The sequence below is a fragment of the Magnolia sinica genome, chromosome 9 (genome assembly GCF_029962835.1).
Source record: "Magnolia sinica isolate HGM2019 chromosome 9, MsV1, whole genome shotgun sequence".
Classification (NCBI taxonomy): domain Eukaryota; kingdom Viridiplantae; phylum Streptophyta; class Magnoliopsida; order Magnoliales; family Magnoliaceae; genus Magnolia; species Magnolia sinica.
The window spans coordinates 73,013,676-73,027,794 of record NC_080581.1 but is presented as its reverse complement, the minus strand read 5'-3'; the positions used below and the strand labels follow the sequence as shown (position 1 = coordinate 73,027,794).

Sequence of the window (14,119 nt, the reverse complement as noted above, 5' to 3'; positions counted from 1 at the left end):
AAAGTCCAGACACATAAGTTTGAGACATGACTATATAAGACAATTAATTCAAGATGGAATCATTGCGATCTCATATATAAAATTGAGTAATAACTTGGCTGATCATTTTACTAAACCTCTAACGAGAGAGGTAATAAGGATAACATCTAGAGGAATGAGGTTGAAACTCTTTACTCAAAGTTTTACCAGTGAAAGCTAACTCAAAATTAGAAAATCTCTAAAGATTGAGTTTAATGGGTAACAACAATTCACTGATAAGTGAAAAGTTTCGGCACTAAATAAAATTAAATAACCTCATCCGGGATGATAGTGCTGGCTGTTATAAAAGAGGGATGAGTATTAAACTTTTAATGAAGTCTAGTCAAACAGGAGTGTTTAACGGAAACACTAGAAGGATTTCACCTATGTGAACGTAGAAGTGGTGCCACTTCTCATAAGAGTTAGAGTTATCTCGGGATCGTTCATGAAACAGGATAAGCATATAGCCATTAAAAGTGCTAAGCGAGATTATGAAGGAACACGTAACGTAAGAGCTATTATATGTGTGGTATTTTCAGTTATATCATATACAAATAACTGGTTCAATGCTGCGGCAACTAGAAATTTCGAAATAACTTTAAAATACTTAGACTAAGGAAAGATTCAAATCGCAAGATATCTTTCTTTATGCATAATAACTTTTATTATTATGGCAGAGTTTTCATTGTTTTAAAAAACCAGTGAGGAATTGTTGAAAATCAATGGTTTTCTAAAAAAATAAAAAAGAAATTACAACTATATTTCCCGTTAAAACATTTTTTGAAATTTTTGAATGCAAAAGTGTGGTGTGTGTGCTTTGTCCCACATCGAAAGTGTGAAGAAAAGTGTTGTGGTTTATATGAGATCTTGTGAAGAGTATTCTTGCTTGGAGTTTTTGGAGGAGGTGATACTCGGGTTGCGTGTTCTAGTGTGTAGCACTGGAACACACGCAGGCATGCGCACGCGCGTGTGAATGCTCGGGCTCGGCCATGGGCACGGGCATAGGCGAGGGCGTGGGCAATAAGGCAGTGTAGCTGTAGTGGCGCTAGATGGCACACTTGCACTTTCGACCTTACGCGAGATGGTGCGATAGGTCTGGTCAATGCCTGCGTGCAGTGGGGTTTGAAATGGTCTGAGTTTTATAGAAAATTGAGAACGGTCGGATCATAAATCCAAAACGTTCAACAATTTCTAAAAACGGCTCTCTGCTTTGAAAGCCAAACGGTCTGAAAACGGACCGACCATGATGATCCAACGGTCAGATCCTTTGATCCGACGACCAGAAACGGCTGGAGTTAATGATTAATGGTCAGAAACATTATCCAAACGTTCTGAACCATTGAAAACTGTCTAGCAATGGTCCACTGCCTGATGCCTATATAAACTGGACCATTCCAATCCAATTTCATCATCTCAACACACTATCTCTCCCATCAGATCAGATACAATCCAAACCTCCATTATAGAATACTGTGAACATCTCTACCGTCTGAGTCTGTCAGAATAGATCTGCTACGTTGAAACTGTTCTATAGTGGACCCATCGTGATTGCTGCACGCTGGATCCAAATAAGGCTTGTCTTATCCTGAAAGCAATTCACCTGTAACCCATCAGTAGTTGATAAAGGGGCGAATCACATTTTAAGGACTATGTATTCTATACATGATTCAGCCTAGTGAAATAATTTTTCGTACATTTTTTTAAATTTTTCAGTGTATCCAAACATCAATTTCTAACAGTAGTCACCCCAACAATTGTAAGAATACGACCCTGTACAAGGTTGGTTTATGAACTAAACAGTGTTAGCTTAAAACCCAGAAAGAGGGTTATCATAGTATATAGAAACTGATATCTAGACCGTCTCTTTTGGACACATGCCCTTTCTTTTTATTTTTGGATTAGACTAATACACTTTGTACTATTCTGTCTGTTCTAATACCCAAAGTTTAATATTTGAACGGGCTTATAAATTAGCTAGATATTAAAAATGCATTCTTGAATGTGGATTTGTCTGAAGAGGTGTACATGGAGCAACCTCTTAGGTTATTGCTCAAGGAGAGTAGATAAGGTGTGTTGGCTTTAAAAATCCGTTTACGAGTTGTTATCTCATCAGACATGGTTTGAGAAATTTAGCCAAATGGGGTTAGAATTTGGAATAGTATGAAGCCAAGCCAATCACTCGGTTTTCATTAAGAAAAGTAGAGGTGCATGTGAGATTGTGTTGGTTGTGTACGCTGACGACATCGTGATTACAGGGAGTGATGGCAAGGGCATAATTCGTCTTAAAGCGTATTTCAAGAATCATTTCCAGACTAAGGAATTGGGTAAGCTACATTATTTTGTAGGTAATGAAGTGGCCAGGTACAAGACAGGATTTGTTGCAACCCGGTCAACCCCGAGTCACTGTCCAACTGAACCAGTCGACCGGGTTGACCCAGTCGACCCCGCTTTGGCCTGATTGGAATAGTTGGGGTCAAGCCCTAAAAATATCTGAGAAAATAGATGGACAAAGAGGATAAAATACATAAGTCATGATGGACCTCATACTCAATATGCTAAGTGTGGTGAGTTGCTACGCAATCCGCTTGAACTCAAATACAAGGCGTGTACATCCCAGTGGGATCTAACCATGAATGAATCCCACCCACCTCCGTAGATTCAGATTCTAAAAATCAAAGTTGCACCCATCACTTTAAGGCATGAATTTAAAAGTGAACGGAAGAAGGTACCGCCTCAACTAGTACCCAGCCATACGTATGTATCGTTCTATCAAGGGCTTTTATAGCCCACCGTGATGTACTTGTATCCACACCATCCATTCATTTTGAAAGATATTTTAAAGCTTTTAGGGCATGAATGCACATATATATGGCTCAAGTGAACTACACCACAAGAAGTAGTGAGATTAAATGCCTACCATTGAAAATATATTGGGAGCAAACTTTTGGATCAAGCTAATATTTATGTTTTACTTTCATCAATGTCTATATGACCTTATGAACAAGTTAAATGACAAATAAACTTCACGAGGAGCCCTAAAAAGGTTTCATAAGTGGGCGTCATTATCACCATAACTTCTTATTGTGTGGTTTACTTAAGCCTTTGATCTACCTCTTATTTTTTTTCTTATTTTTTTAACTCATGCTCTAAATTGGTCAATCAAAATGGATGGATAGTGGATAAAACACATATATCATGTTGGGGCCCACAAAGTCTCTGGTAAGACTATCTGTCTCTATTTAGGTCTTAGTGGGGTAGGTCCCCATCTATGCCTTTAAAATTGAAGTAAATCCAAAGCTCAAGTGGGCCCTTAAAATTGAAGCAAATCCAAAGCTCAAGTGGACCCTTAAAATTGAAGCAAATCCAAAGCTCAAGTGGGCCAACCACATGGAAAACAATGAGGATGATGACATGCACCATTGGAGCTTTCTTAGGGCTCACCGTTATGTTTATTTGCCATCCAACTAGTTCATAACACCTAATAAGATATTAACAGTGGTCGTTCCTCACCATTTCTTGTATTGTAATTTATACCTATTTCAATTTTAGGTTCAAAGGGAGGAGTTAGAGACGTGAATATATGAGAGCATTAAATATTAAAAAACAAGAGTCTCACTAAAACAAGTCTTTATGCATGTGAAGAATCAATGAAATTTTTTATGATCGATTGTCTAAATCTCTCACAATACAAAGATTTACAAACACCCATTGCCCTTCTTAAGCATATGAAAGAGGCATTCGACGAAAAGCTCTCAGAACCAACTGAGCCAACACATGCGATACCTCTCACAACATAATGTTGTCTAACTTAAATTTAGCCTTAGATCCTTTATTTCTATTGAGCCCTTGCTAGAACAAGTTCAAAGTTTAGCATATTTTAAAACTGCTACTGTTAAGTACCATTGTTGTAGCAAGCCTTAAGAGTAGAGTAAATATTCATGACTTTTGTAGTCGTATCCCCAACTATGTACATAATTGAAAGATCACATTGGTCACATTCTGCTAATCATTCACCTTTACTATTTGTTCACATGAACGATTGTAGGTATTTTATTTATTTTTTATTTTTTACTTTCTTTGTTTATTTTAGTTTGCTGTCACTAATTTGTATTAATCTTAATTCAAAATCAATAAATTTAGCAATATAATTTTATTGTTTATTTTATTTATCAATTATTGCATTATTTAGAAAACTTTGTGCTATGATCATTGTTAGAAGAAAAGTCTTTATCTCAAGGCAAAAAAGATCCCATTAAAGAATTAACCTCCCCTTTCTAACATGTCTGATTGCTACAATATTAGTGGTTGGACAGTTAAGTCAACCTTTATAAGTTTAATCTATAACTGATTTAGTACATAACGTAACAAACATTCAATTGAAATTAAATCACGCTCTTTACCATGAGATTTTTGAGTCTCATATGTTTGCCATTTTACCATCAATGCATTTTGAAAGTGAATAAGACTCTGGTACATCCAACATTATCTTAATTGCAAACATTTAATCAAAATGCAGGCTATTTATTATTAATGCATGTAATCTTGTGTATTGCAATAATATGTGCAAGATTATTATATTTACTTTGTTGATAACATCAACACCACTAATCGGATAATTTATGTGGCCTCATTATGATGTATGCATTTTATCCATGCTATCTGCCCATTTTAAAACATGAACTAAAAAATGAGGGCCGCACCACTACCAATGGGAATAGAATACACACATGGAATTTTACCAAGTGCCACTAAAAGTTCCGGTAAACAAACATCTCAGCGAGTGGTCCATTTAATCTTTGGATCTGCCTCGATTTTTGGCTTATGCTTGGATTAGGCATCAGCCGTGCCTATTAAAGCTATGGACGGGCCGAGGCTTTGAGGGCCAACATGATGCATGAATTTTATCCAAACCTTTCAATCTATTTTTTTCATGTCATTTCATGGTAGATCAAAGATAAGGCAGACCTAAGGCTCAAGTGGACCGTACCACCGAAAGAAGCAGTGCTAAGTAGGCTTACTGTTGAAACCTTCTCAGGGTCGACCGTGTTTTCTATTTTTGCCATCCAACCTGCTGATATCGTCACATACACCGGGGTGAATTGAAAAAACAAATATCCTCGAGATCCAAAGCTTCCAGGCCAGTTTGGCCGGTCGGATTGGAAGGGCTTGGATGGTATTGGAAGGGATTGAACGTCAAATCCTGGGATTGGCCTGGCGTGCCAAACAGAGTCGGTGATCTGATCCCAATCCCATGGATCTTAAGACAATCCACTGACAACACCATCATTACCTTTAAATCCCATCCAATCCAACCTAATCCTTTCAAATTTGTCCGGGACGTGTTTGGTTTGAGGGATTGGAAGGGATGAGAAGGTTTAAGCCTAGGATTGGCCGGGCGCGCCAAACAGATTGGATATAGCAATCCAGGGATATTGCAATCCCATGGATCTCTAGACAATCCACTGACAGCATCATCATTACTAAGAAATCCGTGCCATCCACCCTAATACCATTCAATCCCTCCCAATCCATCCGGCCAAACGGGCCCTAAGAAATTTTCATTCGGTAGGAATTTATTCCCCACGGTGGATCTTCTACATTTTTGGGTTTATAATTCAAAATGATACAGAAAAATGGATGGACGGTGTGGATAAAATTCAAACATCACGGTGGCCCCTCAGTGGCCCTCGGAGCCTCCGCCTGTCCCAAGCTCCGAACATGCGGGGGTAGTTCCTAATCCGCGCCCTGCCTGCCCTAAATTAGCTGGCAAAAGTGGACATGTACATCATGGAGGGCCTAGATAGCTTTTCCATCAGCTAGCTGGGTGGTGTTGGGGCCACTACCCAATCCGAGTCCGGATAATCCATTCGCTTGATTTAAGATTTTGGACCATCCACACGGACGGTCTCGATTCAAGGTTCCGCCTGACACGTGTCATGTATGCCGCGACGAACGTTCTCCTTACATGCAGCGCAGCGAAGGAAAACCTTTCGTCGGAGTTAAAAACCACCCGAAACAGGGCGAGGCAAAAGCCAGCGCGACGCCGCCGCTCGATTCATCGGGGCTGGACCGTACGGAACTTCTCCCGGGATTGTTTTTTCCCACAAGGGTCACGCAATCCTGACCGTCCAATCGCTCCTGACTATCTCCATCGCAGCATCCATGCATCCCACCGACTTCATCTGCGCATTTGCCATCCGTAAGATTCAAACCCCAATCCTATCATCATCATCATTGTGATTTTAATGGGCGACACCGTTTATGTACCATGCCCAAAAATCTCCTAGAATGGAAGATCCTGTCCTTTCAATCTTTGGTCTTCTTTTTTTCGACCGTCCGATGTAGATTGATTGATTTATTTTTCAAATCCGATAATCAGGTGGTCGTGATGGTCGTGTTTGGGAGATTTTGTGGCAGAGTCCGTTCACAGCAGGTATTGTCAGATCAACGGGACTCGGATTGCGTAGTGTAGCTCACACAGTACTGACGTCGGTACTGTTTGCTGTGCCATCATGATGTCTGTGATTTATCCACGCCGTTCATCCATTTTTCCAGATCGTTTTAGGGTATGAGCCTAAAAATGAGGCAGATCTAAATATCAGGTGGATCACATCATAGGAAACATTGGTGATTGAACGCTGACCATTAAAAACTTAGTGGGGGCTACAAAAGTTTTAGGTCAAGCTGAGATTTGTGTTTTCTCTTCACCCAGGTTTATGTGACCTAATCAACAGATTGGATGGCAAATAAATGTTAGAGTGCGCCTTAGGAAGTTTTTAATGGTTGGCGTTCAATCACCATTGTTTCCTGTGATGTGGTCCACTTGAGATTTGGATCTGAATCTTGAGTTCATGCCCTAAAATGAGCTGGCAACATGGATGGACGGTGTGGATAAAACACATATATCATGGATGGACGGTGTGGATAAAACACATATATCATGGTGGGGCCGCAGACCCTTTCAAGCAGCACACATTACCAAACTCGGCTCTTTGTGCAACACTATGCAGTCTGAGTCCAGATCAACGGTCCATAGGACCGAACTGTGGGTCCCACTTGTATGGAACTCGACCTTGTCATCTTCGCATTGTTTTTATTGTTGCTGCTGTGGGCCCCACTTGTGGACCGTTGATCTGCATTTGGACATGTGAATAGTCCAATTGATCGGTCTAGATTGTCTTTTGGTCCATCCTACACTGCATGGGCAATAGGAAAAAATCTCACTGATTGGATGATCCTGTCCATCCAACCTAAGATCTTTCTTTTAACTGTCTATTTCCAAGCTATTATGGCATGGCTAGGATCATCTGATCAAAATGGTTCCTCAGAATGATAAGAAAACCAAGCTGTGGCCCATCAAATGGGTCTCAGATTGGTGATTGGATCTAGTCATCTTTCGTAAAATAGATCTGATAATCTAAGCTCCACAATAGGTGTGTATTGGAGGAGACCAGAAGTGGGGCCCACTTGATAACACGTGCACCAGGTGGCCTTTTTTAGTCAACCAGATGGACTGTGGGGCCCCCAAGACCATACGGTCCCGCATTAGAATCCTTAATGATAATGGAGTTCTTTGATACTCAGGTAGAGTGTGATGGCACTTAGATGTTGTACATGGATTTGACAAGAACAACAAATAAGATGTTACAGTCGAATATATAGCTTACAAAACAGTACAGTTGGGTTAGTGGGCGGCCCCACAAATTAACTGATTGGCATACAGAGCCATCTGATTGGATTTGTGGACCCCACAATCCAATTAAATGTTGCAGTCCTTTTCCTGTTGAGCAAGGTATTCAAAATCGGTAACGGTCATAACCCTTACGCGTTAAGGGGTCGAAATAGCCGTAACGGCTGTTACAGAAAAAACAGGCCGTAATGGCCCCGTAATGGACTGTAATGGACATGTAATGGTCCTGTAACAGTTTTCTCAAAAATAAAAAAAGGGCCGTAACGGCCGATATGGCCCGTATCATAACAGTGATGGTGGTGGCCATTACGGCCACCATTACCATTTTGGAACACCTTGCTGTTGAGTAATGATCAATTTTGGTGTGTCCTTTAGCGCTTTCTTTGGTTACTTCTCTAATACCAACAACCTCATTAAGCAATTCTCCTATGACAGTTGTAGTCTTAAAAAAAAAATAAAAAAAAATCAAAGAGAATGGACTATGTACATTGCTTTAATTTCATTTGATTGCATGCACATTTAGCTGTTGATCATCGCACCCCACTATGATATTGGGCAGTATATTGGGAGTTTAAATGACCTGAAATTGGATGAAATGGTCACCTGATCAACCTAGGTAGATCTTGAGTCCATGTCTCAGGATTCCATCCTCTGGTTTTTTTCAAAAGAATCCAAGCCATCATAGCAGCATTATCTTTTATGCCTGTTTGAATGTTGAAAGTTGAAGAAAATCATTTTTCCTTATAAAAAGGAAAAAAGAAAAAAAAATAAAAATAAAAAAATAAAAAATGGTGCATAAGGCTTGATTTCTGGGCTTAGCTGCAAGAACCTTCTACCCAAGGCACCTCTCTCCCTCCTGCTCTTGCTTGTGAATCTTGCTCTTGCTCCCTAGGCCTTTACACTGGCTAACATTTCAAAATAGACACTCCCTGCTCCTGCAGTGCACCCTAATCTGCTGCCACTTCTCCTTACAGTTCGTTGAACTAAGCTCATGAGCTGAATTGGTATTTTTTATGCAAGCCTCTTTTGTTATTGAACATCATGCGTCGAATAGCCCCCTGCAATCTCAAGTCTAGTTCCAAGGAAACATCGAGAAATTGTGTAGTAAGGTGCTAAATTAATGAATTGAAGATGCTCTAACTTGCAATTGGTGTTTTGTATGCTTCCCTCTTTTGTTATTGAACATCATGCACCAGATAGCCCCTTGCAATCTCAAGACTAGTTGCAAGGAAACATCGAGAAATTAGGTAGTAAGGTGCTAAATTAATGAATTGGCAAAAGCATTTACACCGAGGGATGATTAAGAATTCTTCACTCATGGAATCTCTTTTGCCCAAATTCAACATCTAACATCTAAATGTGTAGCTTTAAAAGATTGGCTTGAATTTGAAATCCACTGATCAAATCCTTAGAGTGAATTTGAGGCTAAGATTTTTCTTTCCCCTATATTAGGTAGTATTGCCAAATTTTAGTTAGAGGACTTTCAAGCCAACAAGGTAGGCTTGACATTTGAGGCCAATAGAAAATGGAACTCTGCATCCGTGTTTCCCCAAATCACAAGAAACCAAAGCTTCAAGAATGTCATGAACGTATCATACTTGTGATTCCATGGGAAACGGGCAACTTCCTAATGTAGCCTTAGCTTTTGTTTCTGCATAATTTTGTTCCTTCTTTACTCTACGATCATGTGCCTTTGTGAATGCAAAGCAAAATGATGAGCTAACATGCTCTGAACTAGATGTGGAAAGAAACATGTAATGGTCTTCAAAGTTCTCTGATTGCTTTGCTCGTTGCGTAAGATGTGGGAGAGAAGTTGTCTCATAAGCTTTGTGTTTCTTGGGATAGTCTTCTTTTGCTTGTGATGTGCCTTGTAGTTCCAATATTGTCTTAAAATTCAACATCTAACATCCAAATGTCTAGTTATAAAAGATAGGCTTGAATTTGAAATCCCTTGACCAAATCCTTGAAGAGTCAATTTGAGGCAAAGATCCCCCCATTAAGAAGTATTGCCAAATTTAGCAGACATTTGAGGCTGTAGAAAATGAAACTCCGCTTCCATGTTTCCCCAAATCACAAGAAAACATAGCTTCAGGAACGTCATGAACTTATCACACTTGCGATTCCATGGGAAACAGACAACTTCCCAATATAGCCTTAGCTTTTGTTTTGTGTAATTCTGTTCATTCTTTATCCTACAATCATGTGTTTTTGTGAACTCAATGTGAAAACATTTAATGGTCTTCAAAGTTCTTGGATTGCTTTTCTCGTTGCATAAGATGTGGGTGAGAAGTTGTCTCATATGGTTTGTGTTTCTTAGGATTGTTAGTCTTCTTTTGCTTGTGATGTGCCTTGTACTTCCAATGTTGTTTTGAAATTCAACTTCTAACGTCCAAATGCCTAGCTTTAAAAGAAAGGCTTGAATTTGAAATCCATGAACCAAATCCTTAATATTGTATTTGAGGCTAAGATAGGAAGTATTTCCAAATTGAAATTAGCAGACTTCAATGCCAAGTTGCCAACAAGGTAGGCTTGACATTGAGCCTGTAGAAAATGGAACTCTGCTTCCATGTTTCCCCAAATCACAAGAAAGCAAAGCTTCCAGAACGTCATTAACTTATCACAGTTGTGATTCCATGGGAAATGGGATGAGTTTTTGCGAAAGCAAAGCAAAATGATGAGCTCATATGCTCTGAACTTGATGTGGAAAGAAACATATAATGGTCTTCAAAGTTCTCTGATTGCTTTGCTTGTTGCGTAAGATGTGGGTGAGAAGTTGTCTCATAAGGTTTGTGCTTCTTGGGATCGTTAGTCGTCTTTTGCTTGTGATGTGCCTTGTAGTTCCAATGTTGTTTTGAAATTCAACTTCTAACGTCCAAATGCCTAGCTTTAAAAGATAGGCTTGAATTTGAAATCCACAAACCAAATCCTTAATAGTGAATTTGAGGCTTAGATTTTTTCATTTTTTATTTTTCTCTCCCTATATTTAGAAGCTGCCAAATTGTTGTTGGTGGACTTCCAAGCCAACAAGGTGGGCTTGATATTTGAGGCCTGTAGGAAATGGATCTCTGCTTCCTTGTTTCTCCAAGTCACAAGAAAGCAAAGCTTCAAGAGCGTCATGAACTTATTGGACTTGCAATTCCATGGGAAACAGGCAACTTCCTAATTTAGCCTTAGCTTTTGTTTGTGTAATTTTGTTCATTCTTTACCCTACGGTCATGTGTTGTTGTGAAAGCAAAGCAAAATGATGAGCTAATATGCTCTGAACTTGATGTGGAAAGAAACATATAATGGTCTTCAAAGTTCTCTGATTCCTTTTCTTGTTGCGTAAGATGTGGGTGAGAAGTTGTGCTTCTTGGGATCGTTAGTCTTCTTTTGCTTGTGATGTGCCTTGTGGTTCCAATGTTGTTTTGAAATTCAATTTCTAATGTCCAAATGCCTAGCTTTAAAAGATAGGCTTGAATTTGAAATCCACCAAACCAATCCTTGAGAGTGAATTTGAGGATTACATTATTATTATTATTATTTTCTCTCCCTATATTTGGAAGTTCTGCCAGATTGTCGTTTGTGGACTTCCAAGCCGACAATGTGGGCTTGATATTTGAGGCCTGTAGAAAATGGAACTCTGCTTCCTTGTTCCCCAAGTCACAAGAAAGCAAAGCTTCAGGAGGAGCGTCATGAACTTATCAGACTCACGATTCCATGGGAAACAGACAACTTCCTAATTTTGCCTTAGCTTTTGTTTCTGTGTAATTTTGTTCATTCTTTACCCTACGGTCATGTGTTGTTGTGAAAGCAAAGCAAAATGATGAGCTAATATGCTCTGAACTAGATGTGGAAAGAAACATGCAATGGTCTTCAAAGTTCTCTGATTGCTTTGCTCGTTGCATAAGATGTGGGAGAGAAGTTGTTTCATAAGCTTTGTGTTTCTTGGGATAGTCTTCTTTTGCTTGTGATGTGCTTTTTAGATCCAATGTTATTTTGAAACCACCAACCAAATCCTTAGAGTGAATTTGAGGCTTAGATTCCCCCCCTTATATTAGGAAGTTCTGCCAAATTGTTGTTAGGGAACTTCCAAGCCCACTAGGTGGGCTTCACATTTGAGGCCTGTGGAAAATGGAACTCCACTTCCATGTTTCCCCAAATCACAAGAAAGCAAAGCTTCAGGAACATCATGAACTTATCACACTTGAGATTCTATGGGAAACGGGCAACTTCCTAATGTAGCCTTAGCTTTTGTTTCTGTGTAATTTTGTTCATTCTCTACCCTATGGTCATGTGTTTTTGTGAAAGCAAAGCAAAATGATGAGCTAATATGCTCTGAAGTTGATGTGGAAAGAAACATGTAAAGGTCTTCAAAGTTCTCTGATTGCTTTCTTTCTTTCTTTCTTCATCTTCTTTTTTCTTTTCTTTTCTTTTTTTCCTTTTTTATTTTATTTTATTTTAAATGGAAAAAACACACAAGGTTGCAAAGGAAAATGATGATCTGATATCTTCTGAATTTGATGTGGAAACATGTAATGGTCTTCAAAGTTCTCTGCTTGCTTTGCTCGTTGCCTAAGATGTGGGTGAGAAGTTGTCTCATAAGGTTTGTGTTTCTTGGGATTGTTAGTCTTCTTTTGCTTGTGATGTGATTTGTAGTTCCAATGTTGTTTTAAAATTCAACATCTAACATCCAAATCTCTAGCTTTAAAAAAAAGGCTTGAATTTGAAATCCACCAACCAAATCCTTGGAGTGAATGTAAGGCTAAGATTCCCCACCCCCAATATTAGGAAGTATGGCCAAAACTTGGTTAGTGGACTTCAATGCCAACAAGGTAGGCTTGACATTTGAAGCCGTAGAAAATGGACCTTTGCTTCCATGTTTCCTCAAATCACAAGAAAGCAAAGCTTCAGGAACGTCACAAACTTATCACACTTGCGATTCCATGGGAAACAGGCAACTTCCTAATGTAGCCTTAGCTTCTGTTTCTATGTAATTCTGTTCATTCTTTACCCTAAGATCCTGTGTTTTTGTGAAAGCAAAGCAAAATGATTAGCTAATATGCCCTGATTTTTTTGTTCATTCTATGATTTGTTTGCTCATTGCGTAAGATGTGGGTGAGAAGTAGTCGCATAAGGTTTGTGTTTCTTGGTATTGTCAGTATTCTTTTGCTTATAATGTGCCTTTTAGTTCCACTGTTTGTCCCATATCGAATCTAGAACCCTGGTGGTTCTCAGAATTTGTGCTACTTTATGATAAATATATGATTAAAACGTGGATCATACCAATCAAATTACTTATTTTTAGTTTGATTGGGAATGAAAACATTAGTGAAATAAAAGCATCAACGGCAATAAAAAAGGATCATTGTTTTAATTTTAATTTTTTTTGGAAACGAATCATTGTTTTAAAATTCAACGTCTAACATCCAAATGTCTAGATTTAAAAGATAGGTTTGAATTTGAAATCCACCAACCAAATCCATTGAGTGAATTTGAGGCTAAAATTTTTCCCCTGCAATACTATGAAGTATTTCCAAATTGTGGTTAGGGGACTTTGAAGCCAACAGGACAGGCTTGGTATTTGAGACCACAGAAAATGGAACTCTGCTTCCATATTTTCCCAGATCACAAGAAAGCAAAGCTTTAGGAACATCATGAACATATCACACTTGTGATTCCATGGAAAATGGGAAACTTCCTAATGTAACCTTAGCTTTTGTTTCTGCTTAATTCTGTTCATTCTTTACCCTTCGATCACGTGTTTATGTGAAAGCAAAGCAAAATGATGAGCTAATATGCTCTGAACTTGATGTGGAAATATGTAATGGTCTTCAAAGTTCTCTGATTGCTTTGCTTGTTGCGTAGGGTGGGTGAGAAGTTGTCTCATAAGGTTTGTGTTTCTTGGGATTGTTAGTCTTCCTTCGCTTGTGATGTGCCTTGTAGTTCTAATGTTGTTTTAAAATCCAACATCTAACATCCAAATGTCTTGTAGCTTTAGAAGATAGGCTCGACTTTGAAATCCACCATCGAAATCCCAAGGGGCCTGTTTGGCCGGCTGGATTAGATGGGCTTAGGTGGGATGGAATTGCATCTGGTCCTGTGCCAATTCCACTCCATGTTTGGGAAGAGTGGAAAAGCTTGGAAGTAGGTTAGATGGAATTGTATTGGGTCCCGTGCCAATTTCACTCAATGTTAGCAAGTTGTGTAGGTCCCACCATGATCTGTGGGCTATATCCACACCGTCCACCCATTTTTCGAGATCATTTTAGAGCATGGGCCAAAAAATCAGGTAGAACTAAAGCTCAAGTGGACCCCACCATAGAAAGCAACGGCGATTGAATACTTGCCGTTGAAAACTTCTTTGGGGCCATATAAGTTTTGGATCTGCCTCATTTTTAGGCCCATGCCATAAAATGAGGTTAAAAAAAA

General features: G+C 39.1%; 1 long non-coding RNA gene, 5 other non-coding genes and 2 pseudogenes across 6 annotated transcripts; all 8 read left to right on the top strand.

The window, feature by feature from the left end:
* The first annotated feature begins 6,033 nt into the window (after positions 1-6,033).
* Positions 6,034-8,190, top strand: LOC131255666 (uncharacterized). Its single transcript, XR_009176239.1, has 2 exons — positions 6,034-6,217; positions 6,398-8,190. It is a non-coding gene; the product is annotated as an uncharacterized LOC131255666 (long non-coding RNA).
* A 1,223-nt stretch (positions 8,191-9,413) lies between these two features.
* Positions 9,414-9,491, top strand: LOC131257252 (small nucleolar RNA R160). Its single transcript, XR_009177263.1, has one exon. It is a non-coding gene; the product is annotated as a small nucleolar RNA R160 (small nucleolar RNA).
* An 882-nt stretch (positions 9,492-10,373) lies between these two features.
* On the top strand, positions 10,374-10,451 carry LOC131257248 (small nucleolar RNA R160). Its single transcript, XR_009177260.1, has one exon. It is a non-coding gene; the product is annotated as a small nucleolar RNA R160 (small nucleolar RNA).
* A 492-nt stretch (positions 10,452-10,943) lies between these two features.
* Positions 10,944-11,021, top strand: LOC131257254 (small nucleolar RNA R160). The gene has a single exon (XR_009177265.1). It is a non-coding gene; the product is annotated as a small nucleolar RNA R160 (small nucleolar RNA).
* Positions 11,022-11,504: 483 nt separating this feature from the next.
* On the top strand, positions 11,505-11,582 carry LOC131257247 (small nucleolar RNA R160). Its single transcript, XR_009177259.1, has one exon. It is a non-coding gene; the product is annotated as a small nucleolar RNA R160 (small nucleolar RNA).
* Positions 11,583-12,001: 419 nt separating this feature from the next.
* LOC131257249 (small nucleolar RNA R160) lies at positions 12,002-12,079 on the top strand. Its single transcript, XR_009177261.1, has one exon. It is a non-coding gene; the product is annotated as a small nucleolar RNA R160 (small nucleolar RNA).
* Positions 12,080-12,177: 98 nt separating this feature from the next.
* Positions 12,178-12,251, top strand: LOC131257255 (small nucleolar RNA R160; annotated as a pseudogene).
* Positions 12,252-13,466: 1,215 nt separating this feature from the next.
* LOC131257250 (small nucleolar RNA R160) lies at positions 13,467-13,540 on the top strand (annotated as a pseudogene).
* Positions 13,541-14,119: the final 579 nt, after the last annotated feature.